At 36.1% G+C, this 22,404-nt stretch overlaps 2 long non-coding RNA genes across 2 annotated transcripts in view; both read left to right on the top strand.

Moving 5' to 3' along the window:
- Window positions 1-22,404, top strand: part of LOC309661923 — an 865,375-nt gene that overhangs the window by 607,763 nt on the left and 235,208 nt on the right. The gene's annotated exons all lie outside the window — the stretch shown is intronic.
- LOC309661915 overlaps window positions 1-22,404 on the top strand; it is a 550,870-nt gene that overhangs the window by 526,713 nt on the left and 1,753 nt on the right. The gene's annotated exons all lie outside the window — the stretch shown is intronic.

Here is a 22,404-nt window from a genome sequence, read left to right as displayed (position 1 = left end):
TCAAGCATTCATTAACTAAATGTTCTACAATGAGTTATTTTTTAAACCTACAGTTTATTACCGTAAATAATTGCTGGATTCACCAAGTAAACAAAGAACAATAAAAGTCTATAAAATATAATATTAAAATTAAATAAAAATCCCATAATGAGTGACAGCAGATAGATAATAGTGGATTATATTACACTAAGGCTGTCACTAGTCAAGGAAGTCATTTTTCAGCTTTAATATTCAAATGACATAGCAGGAGCTGCATGTACCTTATACCTATAACTATTTTGTACTGACACCACTAATCCACATCAAACATTATGACATTATAAAACTCTTTATCATATAAAATATTACTGTCACTTGATTGAATAGATTTTTATTTTTGTCCTTCTTCTTCATCTTTTTTTTTCCCCGAAAATATATTGGTCAAATACTTGTCTGATATATGTGATACTTTATTCTCTAAGCTCTTATACTAGTGTTCCTCTAATGTTAAGCATGTAAATCATTAATACATGTTCTACCACTAGTTAACTAGGTTGGGGAGACACTACCTGTTGAAATCAATGCTTGAATATTTACAACTGTCATTAGCATATTAAAAAGTCAGAGTAGGCTTACATTAAAGAAAATTAAATGTTTAACTTTTTGTTAAATCTGGTAGTTACCAAACTCTTTGGACTAGCTGATTTTGCATATTGTAGAGCTAATCAGGAATGTGTACTTTGTTGTTTTAGAGAAGTGGTCATAGAGGGATTCTCTGAGGATATCTAAGGTGAAGGATAAAGAAGAATTAGCTAAGGAAATACAGGCTGAGATAAAAATTGTATTGGCAGTTAAAATGTTTAACCAGCTGTCTGCACAACTTCACTGGCACTGACCAGTCAGAGGATACTCATGCTGTTAAACCAGACCTGGACCCTAGAAATGAATCATAGAAACCCTTCTGTTCTGGCATTAACCCTTTTATTCCTGGATCATGTGGCATTTTGAAGTCCCAGGGAGGATGTCAAAGTAGCTCAGGCAGCAGAGAGTGGAAAGCCTAGGATCTCAGGAGATGGATATTTAGCAATTAGCATTAAAAATTTGAATACTTTAATAGAAGTAATAGTTTGTGGCTGAACTATTAATACAATCCTGTATAAGACTGACCTCACCTTAAGGACAAATCTGAGAAAAGGAACAGAGGTCAGAGGAGACATGTTGTCTTTTTTAGTAAGTTTTTTTAAATTAAAAAAAGCTGAACTTTTTCATCTTGTAAAAGTTCAGTAAGAAATCCCCTTTTTAAGGCAGATGTAGAGGACATGGCCAGTCACTATATTTGGATTATAGTGTAAGAAAATCGTTTCTGATTCTATCAGGGTGTCACTCCTTGAGATTCTTTCTTCTCCATAATCCAGAATCTTGAAATAACACTTAAAACCAATGATAAGAAAGATGGCGGAAGAGTAAGACGCGGAGATCACCTTCCTCCCCACAAATACATCAGAAATACATCTACATGAGGAACAACTCCTACAGAACACCTACTGAATGCTGGCAGAAGACCTCAGACTTCCCAAAAGGCAAGAAACTCCCCACGTACCTGGGTAGGGCAAAAGAAAAAAGAAATAACAGAGACAAAGAATAGGGACAGGACCTGCACCAGTGGGAGGGAGCTGTGAAGGAGGAAAGGTTTCCACACACTAGGAAGCCCCTTCACTGGCAGAGACAGGGGTGGCGGTGGGAGAAGCTTCAGAGCCACGGAGGAGAGCGCAGCAACAGGGGTGCAGAGGGCAAAGCAGAGAGATTCCCGCAAAGCGGATCGATGCCAGCCAGCAATCACCAGCCTGAGAGGCTTGTCTGCTCACCCGCCAGGGCAGGTGGGGGCTGGGAGCTGAGGCTTAAGATTCAGAGGTCAGATCCCAGGGAGAGGACTGGGGATGGCTGCATGAACATAGCCTGAAGGGGTTAGCACACCACAGCTAGCCAGGAGGGAGTCCAGGAAAAGGTCTGGAGCTGCCAAAGAGGCAAGAGACTTTTTCTTGCCTCTCTGTTTCCTGGTGTGCCAGGAGAGGGGATTAAGAGCTCCGCTTAAAGGAGCTCAAGAGATGGGCGCGAACCGTGACTATCAGCGCGGACCCCAGAGACAGGCATGAGACACTAAGGCTGCTGCTGCAGCCACCAAGAAGCCTGTGAGCAAACACAGGTCACTATCCACACCACCCCTCCCGGGAGCCTGTGCAGCCCGCCACTGCCAGGGTTCTGTGATCCAGGGACAACTTACCCGGGAGAACACACGGCATGCATCAGGCTGGTGCAACATCACGCCGGCCTCTGCCCCTGCAGGCTCGCCCCGCATCCGCATCCGTAACCCACCCTCCCCGGCCTGAGTGAGCCAGAGCCCCGGAATCAGCTGCTCCTTTAACCCGTCCTGTCTGAGCGAAGAACAGACGCCCTCAGGCAACCTACACTCAGAGGCGGGTCCAAATCCAAAGCTGAACCCCAGAGCTGTGCGAACAAAGAAGAGACAGGGAAATTTCTCCCAGCAGCCTCAGGAGCAGTGGATTAAATCTCCACAATCAACTTGATGTACCCTGCATCTGTGGAATAGCTGAACAGACAACGAATCATCCCAAATTGAGGAGGTGGACTTCGGGAGCAACGATATACATATATTTTTCCTTTTTTCTCATTCTGTGTGTATGTGTATGCTTTTGTGTGTGATTTTGTCTGTATAGGTTTGCTTTTACCCTTTGTCCTAGGGTTCTGTCTGTCCTTTTTCTTTTTTTTTACTTTAAAAATTTTTTTCTTAATAATTATTTTTTATTTTAATAACCTTTTAATTTTATTTTATTTTACTTTATTTTATTTTATCTTCTTCTTTCTTTCTTTCTTTTTCTTTTCCCTTTTATTCTGAGCCATGTGGAGGACAGGCTCTTGGTTCTCCAGCCAGGTGTCAGGGCTGTGCCACTGAGGTGGGAGAGCCAAGTTCAGGACACTGGTCCACAAGAGACCTCCCAGCTCCACGTAATATCAAATGGCAAAAATTTCCCAGAGATCTCCATCTCAATGACAAGACCCAGCTCCACTCAATGACCATCAAGCTACAGTGCCGGACACCCTATGCCAAACAAGTAAAAAGACAGGAACACAAGCCCATCCATTAGCAGAAAGAGAGAAACACAACCCCATCCATTAGAAAAGAGGCGGCCGAGTATTATAATAAGGCCACAGACATCCCAAAACACACCACCAGATGTGGACGTGCCCACCAGAAAGACAAGATCCAGCCTCATCCAACAGAACACAGGCACTAGTCCCCTCCACCAGGAAGCCTACACAACCCACTGAACCAACTTTAGTCACTGGGGACAGACACAAAAAACAATGGGAACTATGAACCTGCAGACTGCAAAAAGGAGACCCCAAACACAGTAAGTTAAACAAAATGAGAAGACAGAGAAACACACAGCAGATGAAGGAGCAAGGCAAGAATCCACCAGACTTAACAAATGAAGAGGAAATAGGCAGTCTACCTGAAAAAGAATTCAGAATAATGGTAGTAAAGATGATCAAATCTTGGAACTAGAATGGAGAAAATACAAGAAACGTTTAACAAGGACCTAGAATAACTAAAGAGCAAACAAACAGTGATGAACAACACAATAAATGAAATTAAAAATTCTCTAGAAGGGACCAATAGCAGAATAACTGAGGCAAAAGAATGGATAAGTGACCTGGAAGATAAAATAGTGGAAATAACTACTGCAGAGCAGAATAAAGAAAACAAAATGAAAAGAATTGAGGACAGTCTCAGAGACCTATGGGACAACATTAAATGCACCAACATTCGAATTATAGAGGTCCCAGAAGAAGAAGAGAAAAAGAAAGGGACTGAGAAAATATTTGAAGACATTATAGTTGAAAACTTCCCTAATATGGGAAGGGAAATAGTTAATCAAGTCCAGTAAGCACAGAGAGTCACGTACAGGATAAGTCCAAGGAGAAACATGCCAAGACACATATTAATCAAACTATCAAAAATTAAATACAAAGAATAAATATTAAAAGCAGCAAGGGAAAAACAACAAATAACACACAAGGGAATCCCCATAAGGTTAACAGCTGATCTTTCAGCAGCAACTCTACAAGCCAGAAGGAAGTGGCAGGACATATTTAAAGTGATGAAGGAGAAAAACCTACAACCAAGATTACTCTACCAAGCAAGGATCTCATTCAGATTTGACGGAGAAATTAAAACCTTTACAGACAAGCAAAAGAGAAGATAATTCAGCACCACCAAACCAGCTTTACAGCAAATACTAAAGGAACTTCTCTACGCAGGAAACACAAGAGAAGGAAAAGACCTACAATAACAAACCCAAAACAATTAAGAAAATGGTAATAGGAACATACATATCAATAATTACCTTAAATGTCAATGTATTAAATGCTCCAACCAAAACACACAGATTGGCTGATGGATACAAAAAAAAGACCGTATATATGCTGTCTACAAGAGACCCACTTCAGACCTAGGGACACATACAGACTGAAAGTGAGGGGATGGAAAAAGATATTCCATGCAAATGGAAATCAAAAGAAAGCTGGATTAGCAATTCTCATATCAGACAAAATAGACTTTAAAATAAAGACTATTACAAGAAACAAAGAAGGACACTACATAATGATCAAGGGATCAATCCAAGAAGAAAATATAACAATTGTAAATACTTATGCACCCAACATAGGAGCACCTCAATACTAAGGCAAATACTAACAGCCATAAAAGGGGAAATCGACAGTAACACAATCATAGTAGAGTACTTTAACATCCCACTTTCACCAATGGACAGATCATACAAAATGAAAATAAATAAAGAAACACAAGCTTTAAATGATACATTAAACAAAATGGGCTTAATTGACATTTAGAGGACATTCCATCCAAAAACAACAGAATACACATTTTTCTCAAGTGCTCATGGTACATTCTCCAGGATAGATCATATCTTGGGTCACAAATTAAGCCTTGGTAAATTTAAGAAAATTGAAATCATATCAAGTATCTTTTCTGACCACAACGCTATGAGATTACATATGAATTACATTAAAAAATCTGTAAGAAATACAAACACATGGAGGCTAAACAACACACTACTTATTAACCAAGAGATCACTGAAGAAATCAAAGAGGAAATCAAAAGGTACCTAGAAACAAATGACAATGAAAATACGATGACCCAAAACCTATGGGATGCAGCAAAAGCAGTTCTAAGAGGGAAGTTTATAGCAATACAATCCTACCTTAAGAAACAAGAAACATCACAAATAAATAACCTAACCTTACACCTAAAGCAATTAGAGAATGAAGAACAAAAAAACCCCAAAGTTAGCAGAAGGAAGAAATCATAAAGATCAGATCAGAAATAAATGAAAAAGAAATGAAGGAAATGATAGTAAAGATCAATAAAACTAAAAGCTGGTTCTTTGAGAAGATAAACAAAATTGATACACCATTAGCCAGACTTACCAAGAAAAAAAGGGAGAAGACTCAAATCAATAGAATTAGAAATGAAAAAGGAGAAGTAACAACTGACACTGCAGAAATACAGAGGATCATGAGAGATTACTACAAGCAACTATATGCTAATAAAATGGACAACCTGGAAGAAATGGACACATTCTTAGAATGCACAACCTTCCAAGACTGAACCAGGAAGAAATAGAAAATATGAACAGACCAATCACAAGCCCTGAAATTGAAACTGTGATTAAAAATCTTCCAACAAACAAAAGCCCAGGACCAGACGGCTTCACAGGCGAATTCTATCAAACATTTAGAGAAGAGCTAACACCTATCCTTCTCAAACTCTTCCAAAATATAGCAGAGGGAGGAACACTCCCAAACTCATTCTACAAGGCCAGCTTCACTCTGATACCAAAACCAGACAAAGATGTCACAAAGAAAGAAAACTACAGGCCAATATCACTGATGAACATAGATGCAAAAATCCTCAACAAAACACAGGCAAAGAGAATCCAACAGCACATTAAAAGGATCATACACTATGATCAAGTGGGGTTTATCACAGGAATGCAAGGATTCTTCAATATACACAAATCAATCAACGTGATACACCACATTAACAAACTGAAGAAGAAAAACCATATGATCATCTCAGTAGATGCAGAGAAAGCTTGAGACAAAATTCAACACCGATTTATGATAAAAACCCTCCAGAAAGTAGGCATAGAGGGAACTTTCCTCAACATAATAAAGGCTATATATGACAAACCCACAGCCAACATCGTTCTCAATGGTGAAAAACTGAACCCATTTGCACTAAGATCAGGAACAAAACAAGGTTTCCCAATCTCACCACTATTATTCAACACAGTTTTGGAAGTTTTAGCCACGGCAATCAGAGAAGAAAAAGAAATAAAAGGAATTCAAATTGGAAAAGAAGCAGTGAAGCTGTCACTGTTTGCAGATGACATGATACTATACATAGAGAATCCTAAAGATGCTACCAGTAAACTACTAGAGCTAATCAATGCATTTGGTAAAGTAGCAGGATACAAAATTAATGCACAGAAATCTATTGTATTCCTATACACTAATGATGAAAAATCTGAAATTGAAATTAAGAAAACACTCCCATTTACCACTGCAACAAAAAGAATAAAATACCTAGGAATAATCCTACCTAAGGAGACAAAAGGCCTGTATGCAGAAAATTATAAGACAGTGATGAAAGAAATTAAAGTTGATACAAATAGATGGAGATATATACCATGTTCGTGGATTGGAAGAATCAACATTGTGAAAATGAGTATACTACCCAAAGCAATCTACAGATTCAATGCAATCCCTATCAAACTACCAATGGCATTTTTCACAAACTAGAACAAAAAATTTCACAATTTGTATGGAAACACAAAAGACCCCGAATAGCCAAAGCAATCTTGAGAAAGAAAAACGGAGCTGGAGGAATCAGGCTCCCTGACTTCAGACTATAGTACAAACCTACAGTAATCAAGACAGTATGGTACTGGCACAAAAACAGAAACATAGATGGATGGAACAGGATAGAAAGCCCAGAGATAAACCCACGTACATATGGTCACCTTATCTTTGAAAAAGGAGGCAAGCATATACAGTGGAGAAAAGACAGCCTCTTCAATAAGTGGTGCTGGGAAAACTGGACAGCTACATGTAAAAGAATGAAATTAGAACACTCCCTAACACCATACACAAAAATAAACTCCAAATGGATTAAAGACCTAAATGTAAGGCCAGACAACATCAAACTCTTAGAGGAAAACATAGGCAGAACACTCTATGACATAAACCACGGCAAGATCCTTTTTGACCCACATCCTAGAGAAATGGAAATAAAAACAAAAATAAACAAATGGGACCTAATGAAACTTAAAAGCTTTTGCACAGCAAAGGAAACCATAAAAAAGACGAAAAGACAACCCTCAGAATGGGAGAAAATATTTGCAAATGAAGCAACTGACAAAGAATTAATCTCCATAATTTACAAGCAGCTCATGCAGCTCAATTTCAAAAAAACAAACAACCCAATCCAAAAATGGGCAGAAGACCTAAATAGACTTTTCTCCAAAGAAGATATACAGATTGCCAACAGACACATGAAGGAATGCTCAACATCATTAATCATTAGAGAAATGCAAATCAAAACTACAATGAGATATCATCTCACACTGTTCAGAATGGCCATCATCAAAATGTACAAACAATAAATGCTGGAGAGGGAGTGGAGAAAAAAGGAACCCTCTTGCAGTGTTGGTAGGAATATAAATTGATACAGCCACTATGGAGAACAGTATGGAGGTTCCTTAAAAAACTAAAAATAGAATTACCATACGACCCAGCAATCCCACTACTGGGCATACACCCTGAGAAAACCATAATTCGAAAAGAGTCATGTACCCAAATGTTCATTGCAGCTCTATTTACAATAGCCAGGACATGGAAGCAACCTAAGTGTCCATCGACAGATGAATGGATAAAGAAGATGTGGCACATATATACAATGGAATATTACTCAGCCATTAAAAGGAATGAAAATGGGTTATTTGTAGTGAGGTGGATGGACCTAGAGACTGTTATACAGAGTGAAATAGGTCAGAAAGAGAAAAACAAATACCGTATGCTAACAGATATATATGGAACCAAAAAAAAAAAAAAATGAAAGAAAAGGTCATGATGAACCTAGGGGCAAGACGGGAATAAAGAAGCAGACCTACTAGAGAATGGACTTGAGGATACCAGGAGGGGGAAGGGTAAGCTGGGACGAAGGGAGAGAGTGGCTTGGACATATATACACTGCCAAACGTAAAAGAGGTAGCTAATGGGAAGCAGCTGCATACCACAGGGAGATCAGCTTGGTGCTTTGTGACCATCTAGAAGGGTGGGATAGGGAGGGTCGAGGGAGGGAGACGCAGGAGGGAAGAGATATGGGGACATATGTATATGTATAACTGATTCAATTTGTTATAAAGTAGAAACTAACACACCATTGTAAAGCAGTTATACTCCAATAAAGATTTTAAAAAATCAAAAAAGAAAAAAAAAATGATAAAAAGACCACCCACTATAAAAATGGATAAAACTTGGTTATGCTCTCCTTGAAGAAGATAACTCAATTATTAAAAATCATTAGTATGTTGTTTAGTATGTAGAGGAATGCAATCTAAAATCACAATGAGGTATCACTACTGCAACAATTTAAGGGGTTAACATTAAAATTAATCACAATATTCAGTCTTCTGAGGATGTACAGAACTAGCAACTTCCATGCACTGGGTGACAAGAACGTCTCGGATATGTCTAATAAAATCTTGGCTATAGCTAATTTCTCCAGCATGCTTTTTAAAGGGGCTACTTTTTTAATTTTCAAAAGTATCTTATTTTGGACAATAAATTACATGGATAAATTATCTGACCCACTGGATGGAGTGGAAATTGATACAACTACGTTTAAAAAGTCTTGCATTTTCTACTACATTGGAAGTGCATAGCCTATATTCCTTTTCTTCCTTTCCTTCTTTCTTTTTCTCCTTGAAATTTTCTTTCTAAAATTCTTTAAGTGAGGGCAAGGAATCTGCTGCAGATGAGAGAACTCTGTGGCCTAGAGTGGGATGTAAGAGCCCAAGCAGGAAGAGGGGGAGTACCTGGGATGGAGAGTGCTGTGCTTTGGGGTGCTGAGGCCTGAAGAGTGTAAGAAGGTTTCCATTTGTGGGCTGCACTAGTGTGGAGTGTTGGAATTCGAGTGGGGTGATGAAGGCATTTGGATAGGCGGATAGTACTCCAATAGGAGTACCATTGGCAGTAGTAGATTGGTTATAACAGAGAGGTGTAATCATAATAGTTAGGTTATTTTTTTATTGGAGTATAATTGCTTAATAGTTAGGCTATTAAGGATAATTGCAGCAAGATTTTTCACTGTCAGAAGGGAGTTAAAATATGGAAAGGGAAGAAAACTAGAATAAACCTTGGGAACTGGATTAGAATTGGAGTGAGCTCATGGTTTTTAAATCTGGAAAGAATTTAAATGTCCATCAACTGTTGAATGGATAAATTATGTTATAGGATGGAATACTAAACTGCAATAAAAATAACTAATTCTCAGCTACATGCAACAATATCACTGAATTTCAAAATATCTTTGAACAAATTATGCCAGACACAAATGAATATATACAATGTGATTCTACTTATGTCACATTAAAAGTCAGGCAAAAATAGTGTTTAGGGATGCATATTCTGCTGGTAAAAATATTTTTAAAATTTGGAAAGAATTAAAATCAAGTTCATAATAGTGGCTACCTTCACAGGGATGAGGTAGTGATTGGAGGAAGAGGCATAAGAGGGGTTTCTGGATTTCTGACAATTTCCTCACCTGGGTGAAGCCTACATGGGTGTTTGTGTTCTGGTAAATTACTGAACTGTACAGTTTTGTTTTAGGTACTAGTTTTAAATATGGTATATTTTACAACCAAAATAAAGGTAATATGACTGTGAAATGGAATAAATGGTTATATTAAAAAATATAGTAATCTTATGTTTGACTAAGGTTTTACAGCTTTCATAGATTCTAACCCATTTAGGACCTAAATCAATCTTCATAATGAACTTATAATTAGATATTATTATTCCTGTATACAGATGAAAAAAAGAACTCCCACAAAGATGAAGTTGTCTATGATTTTTCATCTAGGAAGTAGTAGAGCTGTATATAAAACTTAGTTGTAAGACCCAAATTCAATATTCTTTTTATTATAATATGTCTAGTACAGTGCCTGATATATAGTGAGCATTCAATGAGAATTGTTGAGTTAAAATACAAGATATGGATGGATTTCTTCTTCTGGGCTCCAGCAGTGCTCTGTTTATTCATCTATTTCTGTAACTATAGCGCTCTATAATAGAGTATTGATGTCTGCCTTCCCTACTGCACTGAATTCTTTGGGGGCAAGGATAGCACCTAGCACCTCTGCATTATTGTTGCCTAGCATGTCTGCCATAAAATGAGTGTCCAATGAATAGTAGCTGAATTTATAAATAATCTACTTGAAAAACCAATGGTGACATGCGGGGAATAAAAGCAAGAGGAAATAATTGCTTAGCTTCATGGTGCTTACTTTAAGTGTGTAAGTATATGGGCACTCTACAGAGTATTCCATTCTCCTTAGAAGCACTTCTCAATTAAATCCTTGCTCAAGGCTTGGTATAGAGATTTGATGTTTAAACTTTATAAAAACAGTGATGCTATGCTAGCTATGTGCCAATAAAGCCTCTTCCAACAATTAAAATCCTATAATTGTGTTGTTTCTTAAATTCTGCAATTAAAAATCCAATTTTTTCACATCTGAAAAAAGGAGTGAAAGTGAATGTAGAATTAAATTTAAAACATTTTTTTTTGGCAAATGTGCTCATATTTTTACTTCAGCTTTTTATTTGTATACAAGGGTACACAAATGCTTAATTGTATTAGAATAAACTTTACAACTGACCTTTAGTATCATGTTTATCAAATGACTGTTTTTCTTTTTCTTTGTTCTTCATCTTTAAACAGAATCTACCTGAAATAAGTATTAGAGGGAAAATCAAAGCAAGGAGATACGCTCTACAAAATTTAGGTCAATATTATTTAACACCAAAAAAACCTTGATTGTACCCAAATAGTGAGAGATATTACAATTGATATAAATTTTCTCTCTGGCCCTCAAAGTATCAATAAGAAAATGTTAAAACATAATTATAAGTGTATTAAGACCAGTGACAGTGTTGATCAATATGACATTTATAGTGTATTACCTATTAGCACAAAATTACTACAAGTTAAAGTAACAAGGATATAACTAAATAGTAAAAAAATGCATTTGCATTAGAGATATAGCTTGAAAGTTTCTTAAAATTATCCTTATTTCACCAAATTAACAACTGATGATGGCTTCATTTATATAGAAAGAAACAAAATTTTGAATGTGAAAATGCTCATTGCGATGAACATAATCTTTTCATATTCAAAATTTTATCTCTTTTTACCTATAAATGAGGACTTATAACTTTTTTCCAGATGTTTCCAAAGCATTAATTTGACATTTCTGGTTCTGATCATGTTGGACATTAAATGTAACCCTCTGCTACAAACAACTATAAAACTGGACAAAATCTATTTTTTTTGGCATTGGACAACACTGGACAGCATAGGACTGTGGTCCCTGGCAAAAGGGAAACAGATGAGGTGACCTCTACATTTATCCAGGCTTTTTGCATGGGGACACATTTGAAAACACAGTATGGCACAGTGAAGCTCAGAGAGCAGTGTTCTTGCTGGTGGAGGAAACAGACTGGAGTTCATGGCAGCTGAAGTTGATGTAACTTATAAGAGTGGCTAAGAGAGAGGAGAGTTCTGCATAGAAAATGAGCCACATAAATTTTTACAGGGGATCCTTTAAGTCTTTGGCTAAATACTCTTTCACATACCCAATACAAGATTCTGCTAATCCTTGTAGAAGGCAAGTACTTGGGAACTGTGAGCTGAATGATGATTCTGGAAGTCATGTATTACTGGAAGAGGTTAGATTTCTGGCCTACCAGATGGAGAAAACAGAAAGAAAACTCTAAGAATTCCATTAAAACCTCAGGAAACCCACTCCTAGGGAATAGGGCTATTTATCCTGAGAATATGAGTTACTATAAACCCATCCAGTCACAGCTTAAAAACCAAGCTTTGTCAGGATCAATATGAGCCATCATATGTTAACTGCTTTCCAGAAATAAATTTTATAATTACTAGTAGAAAACAATAAAATTTATATTCTCAAAACATAGCAACTACAATATCCAGCAAACAATAAAATATTCCTAGATATGAAAGGGCAGGTAAATGTGACTCATAACCAGGAGACAAAAAGAAGAGAATATACGCAGAACCAGCAAGAAAATATCAATAATCTTGGAGACAGTTCAATAGGAAATATGCAAACTGAAGCACAGAATATTCAAAAATACTTTAAAAAACATGAATAGAGCCTCAGTGTCATGTTGAACAATACCCACAGTCTAACAAATGCAATCTGAGGCTCAAAGCAGAGAAGAGAAATGGGAGCACAAAAAATATCTGAAGAAATAATGGCTAACTTTTCCCCAAATTTGATGAAAACATCAACACAGATTCCAGAAGAACAATGACTCCCAAGCCAGAAATGCATAAAGATAACCACAGGTAAGCATATCACAATAAAATTTCCAAAACAAAGATTTTAAAAAATTGAAGGCAACTAGAGGAAAAAGATTATACATAGGGTGGTAACAAAATGAAAGTTTACTAGCTTCTTTTCAGAAAAATGTAAGCAAGAAGGCAATGAATGACATTTTAAAGGGTTAAAAATAAAATGAAATGAATCTTACGCCCAAGGAAAATATTTTTCAAAAATAAAAATGGAATAAAATATTTTCAGATTAAAAAAAAAAAAAAACTCTGGAATTTGTCACCAGTAAAACTGCCCTACAAGAAATACTATGTAAGTTAATCATGCTAATGGGAAATGGTATCACAAAAAAATTTGGATCTATTTGAGTGGTGAGTACTGAATCAGGTAAATATATGAGGAAATGTAACAAAACTTTTCCCCCTAATTTCTTAATTTCTTTGAAATAAAATTGATTGTTTGGAGTAAAAATACGAGTGAGGTCTGGGGCTAAGCTGGGAATAGAGAGCTGAAATGGTGTGCATACAAAATGAGGGAATCTGAATTTTTTTTTCTTTGGGTGGGGAATGGAAGAAGCAAGAAGCTCAAGAGTGAGGGGGTGCTGGGAGCTGGGAAGAAGTCGGAGCTGGATAAGGAGACCAGCAACTTAGATAAAGAAATTCTCCCTTAACCAAATAAGTGTTTAGTGTTCCATTCTTGTGCTTGTTGAAGCGTTTAATTTTAGCCATGGAAATAGAATTGAGTTCCATATCTTAACTTCTGAAACAGAAGAAAAAAGACAGCCATAAAAAGGGCTGAGGGGAAAAAGGAATTGGGTCCTTGGCCAGAGCAGGAACTCAGAATCAAAAGTAGCTGTATTAACCAGAGGCCTTTACAAATGCATGGAAATGTTGAGAAGGTCATTGTACTTCCCATAGGAAGTTAGTAGATGGATATATCCAATTTTGCTTAAATTTCCAAGAATAGAGTAACATTGGCTAACATTGATTGATTCAATGTATCACAGGAATCAATTTGACCCATCACTGTTAATTTCCTTCAATTTAACAGACATTTAAATTTATTAAATATATTCTAATCTTTTGTTCATTTAGTAATTTAATATTTTTTGAGAGACTAATATGGGTAAATGCTATGGGGCAAAGATAATTTAATCAGAATTCTAACAATGAAAATAAATCATAAAATAGAGAATATCCCGTAATTTTATCAAATGATAACATAAGGCAGAAAGAGTTAAGGGGTACGAAAAGGAATAAATGAAGTGTTGTGGATGTTTAGAGGAGAGGGAAATTTCTTCCATTTGTAGAGAAAAGGAGATCTTGATAGAAAAAATAGAATTTGCATTGGGCCCTGGATGATAGGAAGGATTTGATCACATTGTGATGGGATATACATTCTATTCAGAGTAAAGAGGTAGAGAAGAATGGATATAGGAAAGTGCATGGGGAATATGGAGAACACCAAGCTCTTACATGTTATAGTGCATGAAGAAGAGTAAAAGGTGATGAATTATAAGGCTAGAAGAGAGTCAGGTTTCAGAAACCATGACTGTCAATCATAGGAGCTCTGTTCTTGGCCAAGAGGCATTCTTTGCAGGTTTCTTTTTTGGGGGGAGGGGTGGTGGGGGACTTCTGGAACTCTACTTCAGCAATATAAATCCTTAACTGTGTTTTGAATACTTTGCATAAGATTATTTGTGAAACCATTGCTAAAGTCCTTGAAGAACTCACTTGAATTAAGGAGACTGCAAAGAAATGGCTTGTGGTGTGGGCACATGTCTGAAAGATTTCAGAAATATAATGTATAGAACTTGGCAATACCCAGTTTCTCCCTCTGTTAATGTCACCAACACTCTCATAATTATTGAAGGTGAATCACAGGAGTCATCCCAGATACCACCCTTTCTTTTCTCCCACATAATTAATCCCATAATACATCCTTAATCTCTCTGCCACTTTCCATTCCCAGCAATACTACCTGGCCTCCTTGCTGTTTTCGCTGATTCCACTGTTGCTTCCTCCCAGCTCACTTCCACTAAATAGCCAGAGAGAACTTTTTAAAATTTTAATTCAAATCTTATAATTCTCCTGTGTAAATATATCAATAACTTGATATGCTACTAATAATAAAGTTCTAATTTCTTACTATGGTGTGCAAAGTCCAACATGATCTGGTCCATGTAATTTTATAACTCATTACACTCTGTCCATACTTGCTTTTTAAATGCTCTGGAATATTCCAAGCCTTTTCCCACTTCTATGATTTTGCATTTGTTTGTCTTTCTGGTCAAAATGCAACTTTCTTAGCTTTGTTGCATGGCAGACTCTGGTTCATCTTTTAGTAGCCATCAAATGTCATCTCTTTAGTGTCACCATCCTTGGTGATTCTACCTAATGTACCCACACCACCCTCAACATTTTATTTTCTATCATATCAACTTAAAAATTCTTTATGGCAATTATCACAATTGTCTCTTCCACATCACCATTTTTTCTTCTTAGATTTTACAGTAATCTAAAACTGTCTTGTTCCTGTGTTTGTTTACTGTTTTTTAATTCTTCTAGGATCTAGCTCCCATTTTTTGTCCTTATCTGTATCCAAGGACCTAGAAAATTACCTGGCACATAGGAATTGTTCACTAAGCATTTTAAAAATCAGTGGATAAATGACTGCAATAAAACAGGGAAATTTATTAAAAACAACTCTAAAATATCCTGTTTGAGTGACTAGGAAAATGGTGTTTCTTTAATTGAACTGAAGAATTGGCGATGGAAAAGCTATTATAAAGGGAGAATAGCAAGCTAACTGTGAGATGCACAGGTTAACACAACTGATTTTAGAACCTAAGTTTTAGCGGTACAAAACACTGTGGGGATATAAAGTAAATAAAGCATGCTTCTGTTCCTAGAATTTCCTGTTTAGTAGCTTATAGCTCTGTGTATGTAGGTAACTGTGGAAAGGCAATAAAGTAGATGTCCTCAATTACAGTTTTAGTTTCTCTGACACTCTAGGCCCTGGCTCCCAGAGTGCCTAGAGCAAGAGTGGTCTCATAGCCTATAAGACTGTATAGGGGCTAATGTAAGGCACCATGGAAAGTGTGGGCACTGTTAATGAAAATCAGAACAGGATGGTTAAGCACAGTGGGAACTTGTTGCCATGCATAAGCGTGTAGGAATAACAGGAGAGAGCAGCTGTCCAGATGCAGTTAACCTGGTGTTCAGTAGGAAGGATGCTAACAGAATAAAAACCTTCATTGCATTCCTCTACTGTCCATGATGAACTGATGATACTGCTCATTGGCCAACCCAACCAGAAACCAGAAGTCAAGAGAACCTCTTGCTTTATTCTATAAAATTCCACCTCCTAAGAGGCAGAGAAGAATTAAGTGGCATGAAGTTCCAATATTTTGTCTTTATCTATATCCACAGAATCTAGGAAAATGCCTGGCACATAGTAATTCCTATAAAGTGTTTTAAAAATAAGCAGATGAATGACTATAAATAGGATGTCATCAAACAAAGAAAAGTTATTTAGAGCTGCTACAAGATATCCTGTCACGGTGACTAGGAAAATAATGATATCTGAGGGTATCTGAGAGGCAAATGGAAATTATCTAGCACAATTTCTCTTCTATCAGCTGTACCTAATTCAAATAATGTATTCCTGTAGGTACCAGTTAAAGAGTGACTGCTATGTGCAAAGCATTATTCTAAATCCTTTGCAACTCAGTGAGACAGGAAGCTGAGGAACCACAAAAGTGGTTGTCTGTTCTAGGTTGCACGTATAACAAGTGTTGGACCTGAGACTTGAACTCATGCTTTTCTAATTCCAAAGTCAGTCACTTTCACAAAGGAATATTGCAAACCAACCATCCCTTTCTCCCTATGGTCATTAATTTCCCAAATTATTTTGTCACTCTCATTCTCCCTTCCTTCCATAAAATGAAAAATTTAGATAAGATGAAGTCTATGATTCATGCCAATTCTGGGATTCTGTTTATTTAGATAGGTTATAATTATTTGTGTAATACAATGTTATGAGAAAATGAATAAAAATTTGGAGGCAAAACATGCAAAACACTAAGGGAACACAAAAGTAGTAATAATTACTCCTCAATATAACTTGGAGTCCCAAAGATATACTCAGGAAGGAAATGTCAAAGGATAAGTCAATAACACCTTTACTTCAGTGGAAATTATTACATTACAGTGTGGATAATGTGTTCTTTATGAGTTGAAACTGCTTCTTTACTGGGTGATTTATCACATACACAATGAAGCTATCTAATGAATAATGAAATAGATATTAGCAAGTTTGAATCTCACCGAAGCCTGTCCTTTAATTATAATGGTTTTCTGAGGTTGGTGTCATGTGATATCAGAGGGTCTATCTAAGAGACTCATGGACCAAACAATATTTGAGAGTGAGTTATTGAAAAATAGGAATGTTTCCATATTTTCTCATGTACATTAATATGAGTCATGGAAAAATTTCATAAATGGATCAAAAGTAAGAGAGGCCTGTGTTTGGAGGTAAGCTCTACACTTTCTAGCCCAGTAATGCGGAACACTTTACTTAACCCTGTAAGCATACTGTATTAGGTTTTTTTGAGGATAAGATTACATAAATTGCTTAGCATTGTGTTTGATCTATAGAAGGCATTTAATAATTGGTAGCTACAATTATTATTATTAATATAGGACATAAAATATCACAGCTGTAATATATAAATACTCTCTTATCATTTAGCAGGGATGCTTATAATTTATGTTAATTTCCCATGGAACTGACTCAGTTAAGCAGCTGAGTGACATCATATGTTTAAGGCTATCATTTGCTTAAATACAATTAAATCATCACTCTAATGCTCTTTTTTTGATCTGTTTTTACCAGCATCTTCTTTCATAGGATTAAAAGAAATAAGCAAACCTTACTTCCTTTAGAGTTCTTAGAAATCTTTAAGTAACTCTATTTTAGTTCATTTTTTTCAGTTAATTTTTATTTTACATTGGAGTATCATTGATTAACAATGTTGTGTTAGTTTCAGGTGTACAGCAAAGTGATTCTGTTATACATATACATGTATCTATTATTTTTCAGATTCTTTTCCCATTTAAGTCATTACGAATATTGGGCAGAGTTCCCTGTGCTATACAGTAGGTCCTTGTTGGTTCCAGATATGTAGAGATAGAGGCTAAAACAAGATAATAAAAGTTCTTCATAGTTTTAAAAGTTGGAGATTTATCTCAGAAGAGAATGGGGTAAAATAGTAGTAGCAAGGTAAATATACCATACTCATACTTAGAGGGAGAAAGCATTAGATGCAGAGAGTAAGAAAATGCTACAGACTGTAAGAGATGATCTATCAAACATTGACATATAATATACATGAAATCTGGGTCATTTTTATTATAAAATAACATGCTCACTGAAAATATTCAAATAATACTTAAATATATAAAGCAAAAGGTGAAAGTGAGAGCCCATTTCCCCAAATCGCATTTGGCCATATATCATATATATAAAGTCCAGTCTTGCTTTAGATTCTCCCTCTCAAATATTTCCAGGAATACCAGGATTATTTTTATGTGTCATCTGATATAAACTAGACCTCTCCAGACTCTAGCAGAGAAGGTAATTTTCCAGCCGTGAGTCCTAGTGGTGGTTGTATAGGTATGTTTGTGTAGGGCTAGTGATGCCATCTCCAACATAAAATTAAAACACCTGCTTGCAGATCCTGTCCTCTTTATGCTATGTTGAACATTGTTGATGTCACTCCTTGTTGTGGACAAGGCGAACTTGTTGTGAAAGGTGAACTCCAGTGAGTTATGGCCTATATAATCTCCATCCCCTGATTGTTGAAGAACCTATGACCTGCTTCTAGACAAGAGAAGACAAAGGTGATAGTCACTCCCGTCATGATTATGTCAACTTTTATAAGACTCCATCTTAGCAAACCTGAGGGGGAGATTCTTCTGTGGGCCTTGAAAAAGTAAGCTGCCATGATATGAAAAGACCTATAGGGGGTCATATGGTAGGAGCTACAGCTGGCCTTTAGAAGCTGAGAGTGGCTATACCTGACAGTCAGCAAGAAAGGTCACCTAAATCTTGTAGCTGAAAGAAACTGAATTCTGCCAACAGCCACACGTACTTGAAAGAAGAACCTGAACTCCAGAAAAGAATGGAGGCTGGCCAGTATCTTGACTGACTGAAGTCTTCTGCTGTGAGATAATAAATATATGTTGTTTTTAAGCTGCTGTGGTGTGAATTCTACTGATGATCTCCAAAGGCTAGTAGCCTCTGGATAACTATACACATCTTCTAATTTTCATCACTGAACTCCACAGCATAGTGATACTTTTCTGTCCTCCTCCACATGGATGCTCACATGTGGTGATGGTGGGAAGAGTGGTAATGAAAGAAAGTTCAAGTTGGCTACATATTGCACCTAGAACCAATTTAAAGACCAAACTCTGCAGTTTAGTCCCACCAAATTCCTGTATAGAGGGTGATTTTCTCTCAGAGGCCCAAATGAATGCACTTCCTGATTTTGTTTGAGGCTCTCCAGTGAATCATATAGGTATGTTGGTGCAAACCTGATCCAATTGGAAAACAGATCAACTTCTTTCTCAAAGAACTTTTTACAGATCAGGATATTGGATTATTCATTTTATTTTTAATTTGTAATTAGAACTTATTATTAGAAATTAAGTTTATATTATGAATTATATGAATTAAGGTGTGAGATTTGTCACTTTTATAATCTATAGTTCTCCTCAGTTATTCTTGCTGATATTTCTAAATGCTTCGGCTAAAACTTTATTATACATATGCATACAATCAAATACTTATTTCTTATATAAAAATGGGAATATGCTATACACTTTTGCCAGCTACAAATACGTTATAGCATTTTTCTAGGTTAGTATAAGTAAATATATACTGTATTCTTGACTGCATTGTAACTCATTGCAAGTACTTACATACTTATGCACATACACACATGTGTGTATATATTATTATATATATATTACATAATTTAGATTATTTTTATGGCTTCTTTCTCTCTCTGAAATACATAGTTCTTAAAAATGGGATTAATTATGTATTTTTTAAATGCAAAAAAAGTATGCTTCCAAAATAAATAATATTCAAGAATATGGAGTAAAGAGACACTTTCTTAAAAGAGAAATAACGTGAGTGAGATATTTTATACACTCTTAGTAAAATATCGTTTCATCCAGAAGTTGTTAGCTTTTCATTTAAAGGACAATGCTTAGGAATAATAATTATTTCTTTGCACAGACCTCCTTGGACAAATTAAATTTACTCTCTTCTTTTCACTATGTACTATTTTTCTTAGCTCATTTTTGAAATATTATGTAAGAGAATTTTGGTAAATTACTTTATGCCAAGTGCTGGCAATATCTGAATAGCAATTTCAGCCTGAACTTGTCTATATATTGACTTTAAGGGAGGTGTATAATTCTAGCTTCAGTCACAACCTGTTGTCTATTAGAGACAGTTCTCAGGATTGTCCAATATTTGAATTACACAAAGGAGTATGATATATTAATTGTCTTGCATTTGTAGAATATGCTTATGCATCATTCTGGCATGTTTCTGGGAAGATAATAAAAGGTCCACATTGCTTCTCAGTTAATCTTGGATGAGAAGCATAATTTCTGGCACCACTAGCTGAAAATTTCTCTTGGGCAGTCATTTCTCTTTCCATGCATGGTGAAGGAGTTTACCAGTATCAGAAAGAAACTTAATCTCCAGACCCTCTCCAAAATTTCAATTCTAATCAATTACTTAAATCAACAACCATATGAAAAGCTGCTGAGAGGTCTTGGAAAATCAGAACAGAAATCAATCTCAGAGTAGTGTTAGTAGAGAAAACTAATTTGTATGCTGTAGTTGAGTGTAGAATGTGCATTGAGAATTGGGATGGCTTTGCAATGTGTCAACCAAGTTAGGCTGAACTACATTTCCCAGAATTTCCTTTATTGTGTATTTCTATTAGAGTGAGCAACAAGGGAGAGTTTGGGGAGATTTGAAAGCCAGAAGGCAAGCAGCACCTACTTTGTAGCTCACACACTTATTGTGGATCTACTAATTTATCCCATTTGGTGTGAAGCATCAGCTGGCCTGTAATTGTTCTATTTTCTTGAAAATCTTCTTCAGCTTTTCTGACTAGCTGTGTATGTTTAGCTTTGTGACAAAGGCTCCAGTTTCTGCAAGTTATCCTTTCCACCAAGGACACAGGCAACAAGAAACTACATGAATTTCAGTATGTTTTTGGGGGTTCTAGCTCATGCTTTGGGGTTCTAACCTGCTCATGACCTTCCCTTCCTCACTGCCTGCCCTGTGGACTTCAAGTTCCAGCACAGACAAGGAGGAAGTGGCAGCCTTACAGAGACAGCTTAATCAGCTTACAGAATTGAGTAAGCAAGTTCCAGGTCACACACACACACACACACACACACACACATACACACATCACTGGTTCTGCTTCCCTGGTTGAACCCTGACTGATACATGAAGTAAAGACAATAGACATGGACAACTCTTTCATTAACTTTTCTTATGAAGGGGAGTAGAGACAGTATCTGGAGATGGTATGAAGTTAAAGGATGATTATAACAAATAGAGAGTTTTTTATTCCATTTCTATGTTTCTGTTTCTATAAGAGAAGAAAAGCTGGTGAGGCAGAAGAGAAAGAATATGATCAATATAACCAATACCAAAAGGAGAAAAGGCAGAGAGTACAGGCACAGATTCAGATGAGTCAGTAGTTATCTTGTTCTTTCCCAGACTTATTGAAGTATAATTCACAAATAAAATTGTATGTATATAAAGAGTACAACGTGATGATTTGATATATGTACCCATTGTAAAATGATTATTTAACACATCTATTATGTGACATAATTACCTTTTTTCCACCTGTGGTGAGAAGCTTAAGATCTACTCTCTTGGCAAATTTCAAGCATACAATAAAGTATATTTAACTGTAATCACTATGTTTCATGTTAGATCCCCAGAACTTTTACATCTTATAACTGAAAGTGTGTGCCCTTTGACTGGCATCTCCCCATGTTCCCATCCCTCATCCCCTAGCAGCCATATGTGACTCCTCTGTTTCTCTAAGTTCAACTTTTATTTTTTTTTAGATTCCACATGTATGTGAGATCATACAGTACTTGTCTTTCTGTGTCTGGTTTATTTCACTTAGCAAAATGTTCTCCATGTTCATCCATGCTGTTGCAGGACTTCTTCTTTTATGGCAGAATGATATTCCATATATCACTTTGGTTATATATAATGTTTAAATGTATTACTATATATTAATATTATATTAGTATATATGTTATACATATAACCAAAGTAAATATATATATATAGGCATAACCAATAGTTACATATACATATATACTATATATGTGTGTTTATGTGTGTGTCTATTGTATTTTGCAGTTCATGAAATAATTTACAGCCATAATCTTTGGCAGTAGTTATTATTTTTTATCTTACAGAAAAAGAAAAAAAATGACTTATCAAATTTAAATAAGCCCCATAAATATCAAAGCTAGAGCACAAACTCAGACATTTTAACTGTTATTGCTTCGAATATAGTAGAGTGTTCAGCTTTTAAAAAGCAATGCCTAA

The sequence above is a fragment of the Balaenoptera physalus genome (assembly GCF_965194825.1).
Source record: "Balaenoptera physalus genome assembly, chromosome: 5".
NCBI lineage: Eukaryota > Metazoa > Chordata > Mammalia > Artiodactyla > Balaenopteridae > Balaenoptera > Balaenoptera physalus.
The sequence above is the reverse complement of the archived record's forward strand: the minus strand, read 5'-3'. Positions and strand labels throughout refer to the sequence as shown.